Source organism: Hyla sarda, chromosome 2 (genome assembly GCF_029499605.1).
Source record: "Hyla sarda isolate aHylSar1 chromosome 2, aHylSar1.hap1, whole genome shotgun sequence".
Classification (NCBI taxonomy): domain Eukaryota; kingdom Metazoa; phylum Chordata; class Amphibia; order Anura; family Hylidae; genus Hyla; species Hyla sarda.
This window is the reverse complement of record NC_079190.1, coordinates 281,626,766-281,646,881: the sequence shown is the minus strand read 5'-3', so window position 1 is coordinate 281,646,881 and position 20,116 is coordinate 281,626,766.

Below are 20,116 nucleotides of genomic sequence, written 5' to 3'. Positions count from 1 at the left end.
CTATTGGACTTGATAAAGGAAGGAATCCTGAAAGCTTGTCTCTACAAAATTCTGTTAGTCCAATAAAAAAGGTATTACAAGAGACTGCAACATATGTTTTTGATTTGTGTATATATATATATATATATATATATATATATATATATATATATAGTTCCAAGCGTGAGTAGGTGCCTCCAGCTAGGGTCCGTGTCCAGGATTCTGCATACGTAGTTCCAAGGAAAATGCTGTGGCACTCAAGGTATGGTGAAAAAATGAAAACTATTTATTCATCCCAAATGTGCAAAGAGCAACGTTTCAATGGTCTCACACCATCATTATGAAGCCACTTGATAATGATGGTGTGAGACCATTGAAACGTTGCTCTTTGCACATTTGGGATGAATAAATAGTTTTCATTTTTTCACCATACCTTGAGTGCCACAGCATTTTCCTTGGAACTACGTATGCAGGATCCTGGACCCGGACTCTAGCTGGAGGCAGCTACTCACGCTTTAAGGAGTGCTGCTTTCTTCTTTGACATATATATATATATATATATATATATATATATGTAGAGGGTAGGCAGCACAACCACGTATTCTGCAAGTCTTGGGGTGCAGGCAAGGATAGCAGTCCCAATCGCAGACAGCTCAGATAATCCAAGATGCAGAAAATATAGCAGCACACCCAGTAGTAAAGTGCAAAAATCGGGATTTATTGACCCATATCAGATGCGACGTTTCGACGGCATCCCGCCATCTTTTTCAAGCATGATACACAGGTTACAACATCCGCATTATATCAGGTGTGTAATTAACAAACAATCAAGTATAAAAAGTGCTATAAACAGTGATCAAATATACAATCATGGGAGTAAAGTGTATACAGAATATAAAAAATGTAAGTGACAGACTCAGTCAATCATAACATGAATATAAATTAAGTACAAAATTTATTTTATATATTTTATATATTTTGTACTTAATTTATATTCATGTTATGATTGACTGAGTCTGTCACTTACATTTTTTATATTCTGTATACACTTTACTCCCATGATTGTATATTTGATCACTGTTTATAGCACTTTTTATACTTGATTGTTTGTTAATTACACACCTGATATAATGCGGATGTTGTAACCTGTGTATCATGCTTGAAAAAGATGGCGGGATGCCGTCGAAACGTCGCATCTGATATGGGTCAATAAATCCCGATTTTTGCACTTTACTACTGGGTGTGCTGCTATATTTTCTGCATCTTATATATATATATATATATATTTAAAAACCAGATACAGGCGCAGCACTCCAACAAAATAAGTGATTTAATGTCTCATGTCAGCATTACAACGTTTCAGCTCCTCCTGGAGCCTTTTTCAAGCATGCTTGAAAAAGGCTCCAGGAGGAGCTGAAACGTTGTAATGCTGACATGAGACATTAAATCACTTATTTTGTTGGAGTGCTGCGCCTGTATCTGGTTTTTATCTTGGATGGACTCTGATCAAGTCCTTTGGGACGCTGGCACCAATTTTTTGGTTGGACTGGATAAGTAGTGCTGCTTTATTTTGGGATTATATATATATTTATATATATATATATATATATATATATATTAATATACACCTAGAAATACATCAAGTACATAAAAACATCTTTTAGAAAAATATTTCTCCAGGCCTGCCAAGTATATCCCCGTACTTCACAGTGTCTTCTTAGTTTATATATTTTAATCTTTTGACCTTTTAACCCCACTAGGACCAAGGGCATCCTGGGACTTAAAGGGGTATTCCAGGCCAAAACTTTTTTTTATATATCAACTGGCTCCAGAAAGTTAAACAGATTTGTAAATTACTTCTATTAAAAAATCTTAATCCTTTCAGTACTTATGACCTTCTGAAGTTAAGGTTGTTTTTTTCTGTCTAAGTCCTCTCTGATGACACCTGTCTCGGGCAACGCCCAGTTTAGAAGCAAATCCCCATAGCAAACCTCTTCTAAATTGCGCGTTTCCCGAGACAGGTGTCATCAGAGAGGACTTAGACAGAAAAAAACAACCTTATCTTCAGAAGCTCATAAGAACTGAAAGGGTTAAGATTTTTTAATAGAAGTAATTTACAAATCTGCTTAACTTTCTGGAGCCAGTTGATATATATATATATATATATATATATATATATATATATATATATATATATATATATATAAAAGTTTTTGCCTGGAATACCCCTTTAAGATTGAACCGATTATTATTGATATATGTCATGAATGCATCAACGGTCAGATGGTCGGACGACCAAATGATGACCACATCGTCTACATACCTCCCATACCATGCGAGGCATGTGGAAAATGGATTGGTGTCAGAAAAAATAAACTGCTCCTCCCACCAAAAAACAAAAAGCTTAGCCCGAGCTGGTGATGACTTTGCTCCCATTGAAGCACCCGTGCGCTGCAAATAAAAATTGTTACCAAACATAAAATAATTGTGTTTTAACACAAAATCTACCACCTCAATAATGTCTCAAATCCACAGAATATTTAGAAAATCTCATCAGTATATCCGAGATAGCTGATAATGCCAGGTTTTGCGGAATACTGGAATAGAGCGATTCAGTGTCGCAAGTAAGCCACGACAGAGAATCACTCCATGTGAATTTAGTTCTTCTGACCAGGAGTTTACTGAAAATTCAGATTGTTCAGATACCACGGACACTAGCGGGGACTCAGAACCACAATATGTGAACACTCACAAGAATCGCAATGCGAGAAGACAGTCAAAAAACGAGGAAGGCGCGGTGGCAGAAAACATAGGAAGAAGAGCTTCGGAGCGTAACAAGGACAAATGGAAAAAGTAATAAAAGAGGATTTTCAAGTCATTAACATTTCTGCACAAATCATTACAGATGAAGAAACCTCGGTCCTGTGGAAAGGACTGGCTTTCTCTCCTACACATCATTTTGATGTTTATCGGACAATTTTGGATATAAATAAATTTGTGAGAACTTTAACAGTTAAGAAACATTTTTTTTGTGGAAAATGCTGATGAACCATCGGACCCACCTCAACTTTCTATAAACCCTGATTTACCACTAATGCATACGTTAGCAGAACAAATTGCTTTTAGAGATCTCTGTCTCCTTGAAAATAGTGGGATATCAATTTGTGATGAAGTGAATACTGCACATACCTTCTCCACTAAAAACCAAAATTTTTACCCCATACAGACCAGACCAGCAATTTTTGATTGGTTCCAGGACCTTATGATGAAAGATTTGGTTAATCTACAATCAAAAGTAATGTCCTAATTTGAATAAAAAGGAGGCTGCTGCCATAATGAAATTAAAGAAAAACAAAAATTTGACGATCCGATCCGCCGATAAAGGCGGCTCGGTAGTATGTATGGACACGGGACTGTATATAAATTTAAATGAAAATCTACTATCTGATGATAAAACTTACCTTAAACTTTGTGGGGATCCCACTGAACCTTTTAAAAAAGAACTGTTGACTCTGTTGGAAGAGGGGAAAGCCAGATCTATTTTGACCCAAAAAGAAGTGGATTATATTTTCGTGCCTGCTCCAATTATTCCTATCTTCCACTCGCTACCCAAGCTGCATAAGGACCGATTTCCGCCGCCGATGCGTCTGATCGTGTCGGGGATCGGATCCCTTAATGAGCACCTATGCGAGTTGTTGGACTCAGTACTGCAACCTCTGGTTATGCAATGCCCAAGTTATATCAAGGACACTAAGCACTTGCTAAAAATCATGGATGAATTCACATGGAGCGATTCTCTGTCGTGGCTTACTTGTGACATTGAATCGCTCTATTCCAGTATTCCGCAAAACCTGGCATTATCAGCTATCTCGGATATACTGATGAGATTTTCTAAATATTCTGTGGATTTGAGACATTACATTATTGAGGTGGTAGATTTTGTGTTAAAACACAATTATTTTATGTTTGGTAACAATTTTTATTTGCAGCGCACGGGTGCTTCAATGGGAGCAAAGTCATCACCAGCTCGGGCTAAGCTTTTTGTTTTTTGGTGGGAGGAGCAGTTTTTCTGACACCAATTCATTTTCCACATGCCTCGCATGGTATGGGAGGTATGTAGACGATGTGTTTATCATTTGGTCGTCTGACCATCTGACTGTTGATGCATTCATGACATATATCAGTAATAATCGGTTCAATCTTACGTTTACCCACACATGGTGTAAAAGTGAAACCCCCTTTTTGGATGTCATATTACGTGGCAACCCTGATACAAATAAAATTGAGGTTGATCCTTACAGAAAAAAGATATCAGGCAATACCATCCTAAGGGCGAATACATGCCATTCCAAACAAACAGTAAGAGCCATACCAGTAGGTGGACTTATACGAATTAAGCGGAACAGTTCTTCCGCCGAGGTGTACCGCAGGGAAGCTGATGCAGCATGCACACGCCTGGCGGCTCGAGGTTACCCTGGATGGCTCTTGAAAAAAGCTTGGTCGAGAGTGGATCCTATGGATCGAAAATCCCTTTTTACAAGTAAGCAACCAACTGAATCACAAGATTGTCCTACATTTGTCACCACGTACAGTCCAGAATTTAATGACATCAAACGCATTGTAATTAAACACTTACCTTTGCTATCAACAGATCCCACGGTAGGGGAGATTATACAGTCAGGTGTGAGATTTGCAGCGGGGCGGGCACCTACTCTATCCAATCTCCTTGTTCCCAGTATGGTGGACACGGCTAGTGTTACCACCCAGTGGATTAGCACCAAGGGCTTCCACAAGTGCGGTAAATCGCGGTGTGTGGTATGTCCCTTTGCCGAAAAATGCCAGAAAATAGAAGGTACGGTGGATGGCAAATGCCATGTCATTCACAACTTTATAAACTGTGATAGCACTTTTGTTTTATATAAAATCATGTGCACACAATGTCACTTAACATATATGGGTTCCACCAAAAGGTCCCTTAAAAAACGCATGCAAGAGCACATTAGACATGCTGCTGGCCCTTTAAGCTCGAACATTTCTAACGTATCTAAACATTTTCTAATATGTCATAATTCAGACACCACTTCCCTCAGGTTCTCAGGCATTGAGAAGGTGAACCTAAATAAAAGGGGAGGTGACCATATTCGATCCCTCCACAATAGGGAAATCATGTGGATTTATCTTTTGAATTGCATTCAACCCCATGGTCTAAATAGCAAAACAGATTTAATATTACATTACTGATATGTCTCCGAATAATTTATCTGTGTTTGGTCCCATGTTTTTGTTTTAATCACGCGCACATGTGATGTGGACCTGTCCCTCCCCTTCCTGTGGGAATGGGGAAAATGCCCTGGAGTATATAAGGGTGCCTCATTTGAGGATGTACAGGCTATGAGTAAGGATCGATAGATCAGAAACGCGTCAGCCATGCTTGGGACCCCCCCCTGTTTGTGCAATATTTCATATTTTTGATATGTTCACGGTTTGTCTGCCACCGTGAAGGCTTTTAAGGAAGAACCCTGAATAAAGATGGACGTTTTACTTCTACTTGCTGGCTTTTTTAGTATTTTATTTTAGTTTTATCCACTGTGCCCAAATTAATTATCCAAATTATTCCAAAAGAAACTAACTCAACTGTCTATGCTCCCCCGTTGCTCCAATATTGGTTTCTCGTTCTCTGTTCGCCGCCTTCTGCTTTTCCTGCAGGTCAGTAAATCACGGTGCGCTCAGTGTCATCATTGTTTCAGCACCAGTTTTACAAATCAGTGTGCCTCCAGTGTTACACCAGTGTTTACAAATAAGTGTGCCTCCAGCTGTTGCAAAACTATAACTTCCAGCATGCCTTGACAGCTAGAGACTGTCCGGGAATGCTGGGAGTTGTAGTTTTGGACCACCTGGAGAGACACTGTTTTGAAAACACTGCCTTAGTCAGTATTTTCCAACCTGGGGACTTCCAGCTGTTGCAAAACTACAACTCCCAGCATTCCCCTGACAGTCTTTAGCTGTCCAGGCATGCTTGTAGTTATAGTTCTGAAACAGCTGGAGACACTCAAGTTTGGTAGGTAGGTCCTTAGTCCATTGTTTTCCAACCTGGGTGCCTCCAGCTGTTGAAAAACTCTAACTCCCAGCTTAAGACTGTCCGGGCATGCTGGGAGTTGTAGTTTTGCAACAGCTGGAGGCCCCCAGGTTGGGAAACACTAACTAAGGCAGTGTTTTCGAAACATTGTCTCTCCATCTGTTGCAAAACTACAACTCCCAGCATGCTCGGACAGTCTTAAGCTGGAAGTTAGAGTTTTGCAGCAGAAGGTGGCATTTTGGTGGGTAGTTGGGCCCTTAGTCCAGTGTTTCCCAACCTGAGTGCCTCCAGCTGTTGCAAAACTACAACTCCCAGCATGCCCAAACAGCCAAAGCCTGTTTGGAAAACACTGGACTAAGGGCCTACCTACCAAATGTAACGTGGCCACCCACCTACCAACCAAACTGCTGAAAACACCCCCCTTGGCTTATACTCTAGTGAACTCTCCACCCTCAGTGGTCTTCAACCTGCGGACCTCCAGAGGTTTCAAAACTACAACTCCCAGCAAGCCCGGGCAGCCATTGGCTGTCCGGGCTTGCTGGGAGTTGTAGTTTTGAAACCTCTGGAGGTCGGCAGGTTGAAGACCACTGCAGCCTTCGACATCATCCAGCCCCTCTCACCCCCTTTAGTTGTGTACTCATCTCCGCTCGGTGCTGGTCCGGTGCTGCAGGACTGTCCGGTGGGGAGGTCATCCGGTGGGATAGTGGTTCCGGGCTGCCATCTTCATCGGGGGGGGGGCCTCTTCTCCGCGCTTCTGACCCGGAATAGTCACGTTGCCTTGACGACGACGCAGAGGTACGTTCATTACCAACGTCCCTCTGCGTCATCGTCAAGGCAACGCCTCTATTCCGGGCCCGAAGCGCGGAGAAGAGGCCCCCCGGTGAAGATGGCAGCCCGGAACCACTATCCCACCGGCCGACCTCCCCACCGGACAGTCCTGCAGCACCGGACCAGCGCCGAGCGGAGGTGAGTACAGAACTAAAGGGGATGAGAGGGGGCTGGATGATGTCGAAGGCCACAGTGGTCTTCAACCTGCGGACCTCCAGAGGTTTCAAAACTACAACTCCCAGCAAGCCCGGACAGCCGATGGCTGCCCGGGCTTGCTGGGAGTTGTAGTTTTGAAACATCTGGAGGTCCGCAGGATGAAGACCACTGTATCAGACATTGACAAGCGGTGATGATGATTACATGTGGTGATGATGACAAGGGGATGGTGAAGGGGGGGTGTGGGATTATGACAAGGGGATGATGAAGGGGGAATGTGTGGGATGATGACAGGGGAATGATGAAGGGGGGGTGTGGGATGAAGACAAGAGGATGATGACAAGAGGATGATGACAAGGGGATGATGAAGGGGGGTGGGGATGATGACAAGGGGATGATGACAAAAGGATGATGAAGGGGGTGTGTGGGATGATGACAAGGGGATGATAAAGGGGGGTGGGGATGATGACAAGGGGATGATGAAGGGGGGGGGGTGGGATGATGACAAGGGATGATGACAAGGGGATGATGAAGGGGGGTGTGGGATGATGAAGGGGGGATGATGACAGGCGGTGATAATGAAGGGGGGATGATGAAGGGGGGGTGATGACAGGGTGATGATGACAGGGTGATGATGATGAGGGTGTTAATGACGGGGGTCTGGATGATGACAGGGGGGGATGATGTATTTCCCACCCTAGGCTTATACTCGAGTCAATAACTTTTCCTGGGATTTTGGGGTGAAATTAGGGGCCTCGGCTTATATTCGGGTCGGCTTATACTCGAGTATATACGGTAACCTACCTACCTAGCGGCAAACCTTTTACTTGCCTTCCTACCAGCGGAACTTACTACCTGCCTAAATAACTTGCAAACTTACTACTTGCCTACCTACTTAGAGAATGTTCTACTTACCTAATTTACTACTTGCAAACGTACTACCTGCTTACCTAGCAAACATATTACCCGGGTGGGGGGGGGGGGCAGGCATATTCTTTGCACAGGGGCCCTCTGTTGTCTGTGTCCGCTCCTGATACGAGGTATGCCGCACCTGAAACTACGGATACTGGAAGCCTGTGCTAGCATTTCTCCTGCGGTGTTGCTATCAGTGTGTGAAGAGTGGAAGAAGAGGGTTGCATTGACAATCCAACACATTGACAATGACAATCCAACACAATTGAACACATTTTATAAGTGGTCAGAAACTTGTAAATAACTCATGAAAGAATAAAGTTACGTTAAAACCAAGCACATCAATGTTTTTCTTGTGAAAATTGTCAGACTTGAGAATTTGCACTACGTAATTTGTAGTACTCTGGATGTTATCTGGTTCTCTATCCCTTTGGGGGCACATGTGATGCCCTGGTTTGTTCTCCTCTACTATTGCAAGATGAGGCTTGAGACTATACTAGACTTGGAACTAGGATTTAAGACTTGATTTGAAATTTAACTTGGGACTATACTTATATCTCCCTTTTAACATGTGCTAGCTCAAAGGCTTGCAGGGCTTGTGCCCTGGCTTGTCCCTCATGGTACTCAGGAAACACTTGTTTATTTGAATTTTGCTCTAGCTACAGTCCAATGTGTGACTGCATGCTTCAAAAACCTACAAGGGTGGTTGGTGTAGCACAGTGTGCAGATATCCTCTCCCTCACCTATGTTTCATTAGGTTGCTCTAAGACACTATTTTTGAGGTTATCATTTCATAAGTGAGGGTGACAGCATTAAGGACAGCACTGTGTGGATGGAGATAACAGGTCTTCCTGCCTACAGAGAAAGCTCAAATAAATAGACAAAATTCAAGCTTCTAGGTGCCGGATCAGCACCTAGAAGCTTGAATTTTGTCTATTTCTTTGAGCATCTTCCCACCGGATCAGCGCCACTGACACAGGACAAGCCACGGCTGCAGATCCAAGCGACCATCACATTGATATTTGAGGTCTTCTGAGCACAACCCAACTTGGTGAGTGCAATTCCACTTATCATTTATAATAGTTTATTTGACATATTACACTAGGGGCGCGTATCACTTTCTTTTTGTGTTTTTTCTGTGCCTAGAGAGAAAGGGAAACAAAATTTCACACAATTACACAACTAAGAAAATACAAGTTGCTAAATTTTAATATCTTTATCCAAGAGTGAAGAATTTTCTTTGCCCAGAATACCCCCTTAAAGTCAGGACTTGGCAACATTTCTATAATTTCTGTGACCTGTTGACCGGAAGAAGCGTCGACCTATGATTTTGATGTCCTGAAATAAAGAAGGATTTTATCTGCTATAGTGGGTGAGTGCAGCGTTCTTCCTCTCTGCTTTCCATTGTTGGATTTATTGAATTTGTGCCACTGTCCATTACGCTATCACCACCACTGACACTTAAGGGAAGGCATATCTCAAGTCCACAGCTGCACGGGACTCTTAGGCTGGGTTCACACCACGTTTTTCAAATACGGTTACCGTATACGGTTTTCCGCTAAAAAATGTATGGCAAAAACCGTATGCAACCTTATACAACCGTATGACTCCAAATTAAAACGTATACGGTTTTTCCCCCAGACGGTTCTATCCGTTTGCATCAGTTTTTGCGCGCGGTTTTGCTATTTTGTTGGAATTAGTTTTCCAGCAATTTAATAAAGTTACTATTGTTCTATTGAAATTCCAATCTGCGCATGTGTCAACTCCAAAAACGGATTAGAAAAACCGTGTGCAACCGTATTCTGAAATTCTGTGTACGGAACTGTCACGATTCGGCTTCCAGGTAGTGGATCCTCTGTGTCAGCGAGGGATTGGCGTGGACCGTGCTAGTGGACCGGTTCTAAGAGGCTACTGGTGTTCACCAGAGCCCGCCGCAAAGCGGGATGGTCTTGCTGCGGCAGTAGCAACCAGGTCGTATCCACTAGCAACGGCTCAACCTCGCTGACTGCTGAGAAGGCGTGGGACAGAAGGACTAGGCAGAGGCAAGGTCAGACGTAGCAGAAGGTCGGGGCAGGCGGCAAGGTTCGTAGTCAAGATGGATAGCAGAAGTTCAGGTAACACAGGCTTTGGACACACTAAACGCTTTCACTGGCACAAGGCAACAAGATCCGGCAGGGGAGTGCAGGGGCAGTGATCAGATATAGTCTGGGAGCAGGTGGGAGCCAATTAAGCTAATTGGACCAGGCACCAATCATTGGTGCACTGGCCCTTTAAGTCTCAGAGAGCTGGCGCGCGCGCGCCCTAGAGAGCAGAGCCGCGCGCGCCAGCACATGACAGCAGGGGACCGGGACGGGTAAGTGACCTGGGATGCGATTCGCGAGCGGGCGCGTCCCGCTGTGCGAATCGCATCCCCGACGGCCATGACAGTGCAGCGCTCCCGGTCAGCGGGACCGACCGGGGCGCTGCGGGGAGAGAGACGCCATGAGCGCTCCGGGGAGGAGCGGGGACCCGGAGCGCTAGGCGTAACAGTACCCCCCCCCCCTTAGGTCTCCCCTTTTCTTTGTCCGGTAACTGCCTCCCCTGGGATGAGGACACCGGGAAAGAATGGAGGGTTTCCTCAACGGCAGGCAGCACAGCAGGAGTGGGAATGGGGAGGGAGGGCAGAGGGCGAAGCCTGGCACGGGGCAGTGTGACACCAGGACGGGGGCCATGAGGAGGCACTGAGGCTTGCCTGACGGGACTGGGAGGGGGGGAGAGGCACTTCCTATGGCAGGCAGAGTCCCAGTTCTTGATCTCCCCGGTGGTCCAATCAAGGGTGGGAGAATGAAGCCGGAGCCATGGCAGACCGAGGAGGACCTCAGAGGTACAGTTGGGGAGGACGAATAACTCAATCCTTTCGTGGTGGGGTCCAATAGACATCAGGAGGGGTTCTGTGCGGTAACGCACGGTGCAATCCAATCTGACTCCGTTGACCGCGGAAATGTAGAGCGGCTTGACGAGACGGGTCACCGGGATGCTGAATTTATTCACAAACGACTCCAAAATAAAATTCCCAGAGGCACCAGAGTCCAAGCAGGCCACGGCTGAGAGGGAGGAGTTGGCTGAAGGAGAAATCCGCACGGGCACCGTGAGACGTGGAGAAGCAGACTTAGAACCAAAAAGACGCCACACCCACGTGAGCTGGGTGCGTGCGTTTCCCAGACGAGGAGGACGGATAGGGCAATCCACCAAGAAATGCTCGGTACTGGCACAGTAAAGACAGAGATTTTCTTCCCTACGGCGATTCCTCTCTTCCTGGGTCAGGCGAGACCGATCCACTTGCATGGCCTCCTCGGCGGGAGGCCCAGGCGTAGATTGCAACGGATACTGTGGGAGAGGTGCCCAGAGATCTAAGTCTTTTTCCTGGCGGAGCTCTTGGTGTTGCTCAGAAAAACGCATGTCAATGCGGGTAGCCAAATGGATGAGTTCTTGCAGGTTGGCAGGAATCTCTCGTGCGGCCAGCACATCCTTGATGCAACTGGATAGGCCTTTTTTAAAGGTCGCGCAGAGAGCCTCGTTATTCCATGATAACTCGGAAGCAAGAGTACGAAATTGGATGGCGTACTCGCCCACTGAAGAATTACCCTGGACCAGGTTCAACAGGGCAGTCTCGGCAGAAGAAGCTCGGGCTGGCTCCTTGAAGACACTCCGGACTTCAGTGAAGAAGGACTGGACTGTGGCTGTGGCAGGATCATTGCGGTCCCAGAGCGGTGTGGCCCAAGACAAGGCCTTTCCTGAAAGAAGGCTTACTACGAACGCCACCTTAGACCGTTCTGTAGGAAACAAGTCCGACAACATCTCCATATGCAGGGAACACTGAGACAAAAATCCACGGCAGAGTTTAGAGTCCCCATCAAATTTGTCCGGCAGGGACAAGCGGAGGCTAGGAGCGGCCACTCGCTGCGGAGGAGGTGCAGGAGCTGGCGGAGGAGATGGTTGCTGCTGTAGCAGAGGCAGAAGTTGCTGTAACGTGGCGGTCAATTGCGACAGCTGCTGTCCTTGTTGGGCAATTTGCTGCGATTGCTGAGCGACCACCGTGGTAAGGTCAGCGAGACTTGGCAGCGGCACCTCAGCGGGATCCATGGCCGGATCTACTGTCACGATTCGGCTTCCAGGTAGTGGATCCTCTGTGTCAGCGAGGGATTGGCGTGGACCGTGCTAGTGGACAGGTTCTAAGAGGCTACTGGTGTTCACCAGAGCCCGCCGCAAAGCGGGATGGTCTTGCTGCGGCAGTAGCAACCAGGTCGTATCCACTAGCAACGGCTCAACCTCGCTGACTGCTGAGAAGGCGTGGGACAGAAGGACTAGGCAGAGGCAAGGTCAGACGTAGCAGAAGGTCGGGGCAGGCGGCAAGGTTCGTAGTCAAGATGGATAGCAGAAGTTCAGGTAACACAGGCTTTGGACACACTAAACGCTTTCACTGACACAAGGCAACAAGATCCGGCAGGGGAGTGCAGTGGCAGTGATCAGATATAGTCTGGGAGCAGGTGGGAGCCAATTAAGCTAATTGGACCAGGCACCAATCATTGGTGCACTGGCCCTTTAAGTCTCAGAGAGCTGGCGCGCGCGCGCCCTAGAGAGCGGAGCCGCGTGCGCCAGCACATGACAGCAGGGGACCGGGACGGGTAAGTGACCTGGGATGCGATTCGCGAGCGGGCGCGTCCCGCTGTGCGAATCACATCCCCGACGGCCATGACAGTGCAGCGCTCCCGGTCAGCGGGACCGACCGGGGCGCTGCGGGGAGAGAGACGCCGTGAGCGCTCCGGGGAGGAGCGGGGACCCGGAGCGCTAGGCGTAACAGGTACTCATAGACAGCAATGTTAAAAGAACCGCATACGGTTCGCATACGGTTTTCCAACCGGAGGCAAAAACATGGTCGACAGCGTTTTTGCCTACGGTTGAAAAATCGGCAAAACCGTATCCGAGGCAAAACGGATGCAACCGTACACAACATTTGGAATATGGTTTACAATGCATTCTCTATGCATACGGTTTCGGATACGGGCGTATACGTTTTTTTTGCGGAAAACCGTATACGGTTACCATATTTGAAAAACGTGGTGTGAACCCAGCCTTATACATGATATATTGTCAGAAAAGTTGCAGTGCCTAATCACTAATTTCTACTTTACAATTCTCTTTCTATAACTTCTATTTGTTTAATGTATAATTATTGTGCAGTTTGTTAATTTACATAGCTAATTTTGGATTGGATTTTGGAAAGTCAAAATTTGCAAAAAATCTGTATTGTTGTGAAGTGACTACCTGTTGGAACAACAGCAAATTCTTCTTTATTATTATTATAAAACTACAACATTGTCAACATATGTAAAATAGTTATTACCCATTTTATTTTTATATATCATCTTTTTTTATGTGTAAGGCTTTTTTATAATATGCAGTATATTTTCTTGGATCTGTATTAGTACCATTTTTAGCCAACAGAAGTCAAAAGGTAAGATTTTACAATGCATGTTTAATTTTTGTGTATTGCATGTATTTTTATGAATTCAAGTAGAAAAAAGACATGGTCGCACATCTACATATTGTATTTTGATCTACTTGCTTCTCAGCATAAATTAAAAAACTAACAGGTTGTTAGTATACATTTTGATCAAAAGGTACAAGCCCACTCGCCACGTCAAGGCCACCTAATTAGAGTGGGTCCCTAACGTCCCTAGCATAAAATGGCGTAGCGCTGGGTGGCGACCACCACCGCCGCAATACCAGTGCCCACAGGGGGAATGACCCACTGGCAGAGCGGCCCCAATGCCACTCAAACCAGTCCCTGGGTCGCACCTCCCTACAGACACAGCGCCACGGCAGCAACAGACGCCACACAGCACCACACCAGTGTGAACAGGGTGGAAAAGCTCACTTATCATGTGCTCCCAGTGAGACTGGGAGGCTGCTAGGAAAGAAAAGGCCCTTGTGTAGCTAACTACTACTTACATAGGGTTGAGCTGAGGGGGTGGGGCAGAGTGCAGACACAAGTAAAAAAAAACACTCTAATTAGGTGGCCTTGACGTGGCGAGTGGGCTTGTACCTTTTGATCAAAATGTATACTAACAACCTGTTAGTTTTTTAATTTATGATGAGAAGCAATTAGATCAAAATACAATATGTCTATGTGCGACTATATCTTTTTTCTACTTGAATTTACATTGTGTTTTCTATCCTCTCTTTTTTTTTACTTGTGTCTGCACTCTGCCCCACCCCCTCAGCCCAACCCTATATAAGTAGTAGTTAGCTACACAAGGGCCTTTTCTTTCCTAGCAGCCTCCCAGTCTGACTGGGAGCACATGGTAAGTGAGCTTTTCAACCCTGTTCACACTGGTGTGGTGCTGTGCGGCGTCCGTTGCTGCCGTTGCGCTGTGTCTGTAGGGAGGTGCGACCCAGGGACTGGTTAGAGTAGCATTGGGGCTGCTCTGCCAGTGGGTCGTTCCCCCCTGTGGGCACTGGTGTTGCGGTCGCCGCCCAGCGCTACGCCATTTTATGCTAGGGACGTTAGGGACCCACTCTAATTAGGTGGCCTTGACGTGGCGAGTGGGCTTGTACCTTTTGATCAAAATGTATACTAACAACTTGTTAGTTTTTGAATTTATGCTGAGAATCAATTAGATCAAAATACAATATGTAGATGTGCGACTGTGTCTTTTTTCTACTTGAAGTCGCATGTATTTTAATATTTTATTTTTCATCTGTATTTCAGCAATATTACCAAAACAGCTATAGGTAATCCTTTAACAAACATTGGAACAAATGCAGATGAAAAACCTAACAACGTACCACAAAATATAAAAACAAAAACTGAAACATAGGCCCACAAACAGAACAAATTATAAAAAGATAAAAATGAACAGCTCTTTTTAGAAAGCTGCAGGATATAGGCAGCTTATTGGTTGTGAGAGAATGCTCTTCTTTGCTTTGTTGATTATTTCAGACATCTTTTGATGTGGACTCTGAGAAGGTCATTGGGACATTGGGAGTCTAGTGTTAGGGGCAGAAGCAGTTTGAACATTTTTCTTGAAACATTTATTTAGGTTAACTTCAACAGAAAAAGAGCAGAAAAAGCGGAGCACACACCTGGAAATCTTGCTTGTGATGATTTATTTCAAACGAACAGCAGCAGGTTCCAAAATCCCGACACCCCTAGACCAAGCAGAGCTGGAGCGGCAGGAGCTATTCACCTGGATGACCGCAGTTTCACGCTCATGGGCGTTTCCTCAAGTTAGGTTACATTACATGTTGACCGTCTTCTTTTTAGGGATTTTATGGAAGTGTTCAGAAGTAGGCAGAGTCTACAATAATAGTCTTATAAAAAAGGGAGCAGTCCTCATTTACATGCAAGTAAGAGATTGTCTAGTTTACTATTGAAGAGAGTTCAGGGTTGGCAGATGTTTAGAGTATAGTTTCTTTTGGGCAAACCATTGGTTAATGTCTTCAGTCTCTGATAATAAAATAACAGAAGAGCTCAAGCAATACAGGTTGGGGTAAAGATTGTAACAACTGTTCATGGGAGGGTAGATGGAGATACAAGTGGAGCACGAACCGAAGACTGCATATCAGGCATTCAGAAGATTGCGATGACAGACTTACAGTCTTCAATGCACCTTCCGGGGGACTCATTTTCATAGGGGGCCCACAGAGATTTAAAAAAAAAAAAAAAAGGCCATTTGGTTAAATCATAAAGTGTTGCCAACATTTCTAATACCGTTCCCTGGATAAATATTTCATTAAATCAGAAAATTCCTTTAAGGGTGTGTTCACACTGAGTAATTCAAGAGGAATTTACTCGAGTAATTCCTCTTGAATTCTCCTCTCCAAATGAATGCACATCTCCTCTGCCCATTGACTTTTATGTTATTTCTTCTGTCCTGTTCACACTGCGGAAATTCTGCTAGCAGAATTCCGACTCTGAATTCCTTTTCGCTCGAAGAAAGAACAAGTTCATTATTCAAGAGGAATCTGCGAGCAGAATCCAATAGAAGTCAATGGTTAAAAAAAATTCTGCCCGACATCATTTTCAAGCAGAATTCAAGCGGAATTCGAGCGGAATTTGAGCGGAATTCAAGCGGAATTCAGAAAAGTAGATTAAAGGGGTACTCCGCACCCCTAGACATCTTATCCCTTATCCAAATGATAGAGGATAAGATGTCAGATCGCCAGGGTCCCGCTGCTGGGGACCCCTGGGATCTCGGCTACAGCACCCACCTGTATGGTTTCCACCTCACGCCCCGCCCCCTCAATGCAAGTCTATGGGAGGTCTGTCATGCCCCCTCCCATAGACTTGCCTTGAGGGGGCGGGGTGTGATGTCACATGGGGCAGAGTCATGACATCACGCTCGTCCGCCATTGTGGTTGGGATCCGAAGCCTCCATCATTGCCGATGTGAGGTGGAAGCCGTACAGGTGGGTGCTGTAGCAAAGATCCCGGGCGTCCCCAGCAGCGGGACCCCGGCGATCTGACATCTTATTCCCTATCCTTTGGATAGGGAATAAGATGTCTAGGGGTGCGGAGTACCCCTTTAAATAGCCTCCTCCTTCATTCCTCTTCATTTCCGCATGGAAATTCCGCTTGAATTCCACTTGAATTCTGCTTGATGGAGAAGGCAACAATTTCCTGACCGAAATTATTCCTCGTGAATTCCTCTTGAATTACTCAGTGTGAACGCACCCTAAGGAAACTATAAGTTATGAGTTTATTGTAATAAATCCCCTACCTGCTAGTTTGATACTACTATTTCATATAAACATAAAACCCCAAGCTTCACAAAACCTTTGTGTTTGAAAGGACAAGAACATTGAGATGGTCTTCATGCAGACACAGGTATAGTACATATGGGTCTAACAAATGCAGGGACTAGTAAACAGGTGGGAACAGGAAACTGAGCTAGTCAGGTCTTCGTTTAAAGGGGCACTCCAGTGGGAAAAAAAAATGTAAATCAGAAAGTAAAAAAGATTTGTACATTACTTCTATTTAAAAAAATCTTAATCCTTCCAGTACTTATCAGCTACTGTATGCTCCACAGGGAGTTCTTTTCTTTTTGAATTTCTTTTCTGTTTGACCACAGTGCTCACTGCTGACACCTCTGTCCATGCCAGGAACTGTCCAGAGCAGGAGCAAATCCCTATACCAAACCTATACTGCAAAGGACAGTTCCTGACATAGGACAGAGGTGTCAGCAGAGAGCACTGGTCAGACAAAATAGAAATTAAAAAAGAAAAGAACTTCATGTGAAGCATACAGCAGCTGTTAACTACAGGAAGGATTAAGATGTTTTAAAATAAGTAATATACAAATCTGTTTTACTTTCTGGCACCAGTTGATTTAAAAAAAAAAAAAAAAAAAAAATGTTTTCCACCGGGGTAACCCTTTAATTGTGGTTTTGGTGCAGGGTAACTTGTCATGGTAGGATAAGGCAGCATAGATGAAAGTAAATGAAGTAACTAGGCATGCTAGAAATTTTACTTCATCTTGACATAACTATGTAAATATTAAAGGGGTTATCCACCATAAGGTGATTTTAGTACATACCTGGCAAACAGTAATGGACATGCTTAGGAAGGATCTGCACTTGTATTAGGGCTAAATGGCTATGTTGTGAGATTACCTTAACACTGTGGCTAGCTTTTTGTGAACTGGTATTTCCTGTTTGACTTTTCTTTTTTTTTTACTACAGATCCCACAATTCCATTTTCCTCCCTCCCACACATCAGCCACCCCACCCATTGAAACATAAATGAGCTGCATCCATTCAAAAGACCTGTGGTTTTCAATCAGGGTGCCTACAGCTGTTGCATTAGTTGCAGAGTGAGTCAGGTCTCGGCCGCATTGTAAGCTGGGAAAAATCTGAGACAACAGTCATTTTTTATGCTGGTAAAAATAAATATTGGAGTGAAAATCACAGAAGAATTGTGAGAAAACCATCACACACAGGAACAGACACTATATTGTGATCTATACTAACTTTACAGCCCCTGTAGCATAGTCAAATAAAATAAAAAATCTTGGAATACCCCTTTAATGCAGATATCTTCTAAGTGCCTCTGGAGGTACTCATGATATCTATCTATGGAGAACTAAATACAGAGTAACCGAATAATGCAGCTATTCTTGCATGGATGTTTTTTTTATTTTGTAGTATATTTTGTAGTTTACAATCCTGTTATATGCCTAAAAACACATTATGAACGACGCTAACAACCGAGCATTAAAAGGGTATTAAACTGGTCAGCGTTCGGAACATTTAGATCCAAAAGCAGTGTGCATGCTGTGGGAGTCGGTCATGCCCCCTCTTGATGTCACGCCACCCCCCTCAATGCAAGTCTATGGGAGGGGGCGTGGTGGCCACCACACCCCCTCCCATAGACTTGCATTTAGGGGGTGTGACGTGATGTCACAAGGGGACATGGCCGACCCCCGCAGCGTGCATACTGTGTTTGGATCTAAATGTTCCGAACGTGGCCAGCGGGATATCCCTTTAAGGGGACTTTGAAAAACCAACACCCTCTTACATAATATTCCATGTTGAAATACACAAGAATAACACTGCCATAACCAAAATAGTTTTCTTTTCCCAATCTGAAGAAAATTTAATTCACTCCAGTAAATTGGTTTTGAAGGCATTGGTTTAACATACACAAGAAAATAATGGAATATTAAGAAGAGAAAACAAACACAATGGTTTGGAGCCGGTTGTGCCTAAGCATTAGAGTGATAGTAATCTCAATCTGTCACATATGTTTAATTTCAAATATATCAAGCAAATTACAAAGATGCTCCCCATAAGGTAACCAAATTCTAGCTTGACACTGCTGAAGCACTCTTCAAATATCATTTCTCTAACACATGGTTTTCTTTATAGAATCAGTAAAAAGCTACATTTTCAGAACAAGGTATTTCTCAGTATAATGAATCATTGCTGTCCTTTTTCCCTCAGCATCTCTGCCTGTCAACATTTTGCCTTTCTGCCTTGTAACTGAGCCAGGGACAGGCAAGATAAAGCAAACTGCAGGTGCTGTGCTAGACATTACGAGATGGCCGCTTGTTACTCTTGCATCTTTGCTTGATTCATTGACTCGTATTTGTGCAGGAAGATTTGTTTTCATTGCTTCATTTTAGGAAGACAATGTCAGGCAGCTAGCGATAATCGTGTCTAGACTTCCTATTGCAAGTGCTCAAAGTTTATCCTGTCATAAAGACCATTAATGGGCTGCAAAATATACAGTAATGGCGCAGGTTAGATTTAGTAAGAATACCATTCAGTACTAAAAAGGCGCTCAGTGATCCACATTGGATGAAGTAAACCAGTACTGCTTTATGGCTAATGACGAATCAGGAATGCTTGTTTGATACAGTAAGTGTTGTATCTCATCCCAGTGCTTGATTTATAGCTCAATACTGCTCCATAACATCTTGTTTGCTTCTGCTTCTTCTGTTTAAAAAAAAATAAAAAATAAAATAAATAAATATATAAATATATATATATATATATATATATATATATATATATATACACATACAGGGTGGTCCATTTATATGGGTACACCTTAAAGGGTACCTCTCATCAAAAAAACTTTTGATATATTTTAGATTAATGAATGTTGAATAACTTTCCAATAGCATGTTAATGAAAAATATGCTTCTTTCTATTGTATTTTTCCCGATCAGTCCTGTCAGCAAGCATTTCTGACTCATGCTGGAGTCCTAAACACTCAGAGCTGCCAGCCTGCTTTGTTCACAACCAAACAGGCTGTGAACAAAGCAGGCTGGCAGCTCTGAGTGTTCTCCTTTGTGAACAAAGCAGACTGGCAGCTCGTAGTGTTTAGGACTCCAGCATGAGTCTGAAATGCTTGCTGCCAGGACTGGTAGGGAGACCCCTAGTGGTCATTTCTTCAAAGTGGAAAATTAAATAGAAAGAAGCATATTTTTTAATAACATGCAATTGTAAAGTTATTCTGCATACATTAATCTATAATATATCAAAAGTTTTTTTGATGAGAGGTACCCTTTAATAAAATGGGAATGGTTGGTGATATTAACTTCCTGTTTGTGGCACATTAGTATATGTGAGGGGGGAAACTTTTCAAGATGGGTGGTGACCATGGCGGCCATTTTGAAGTT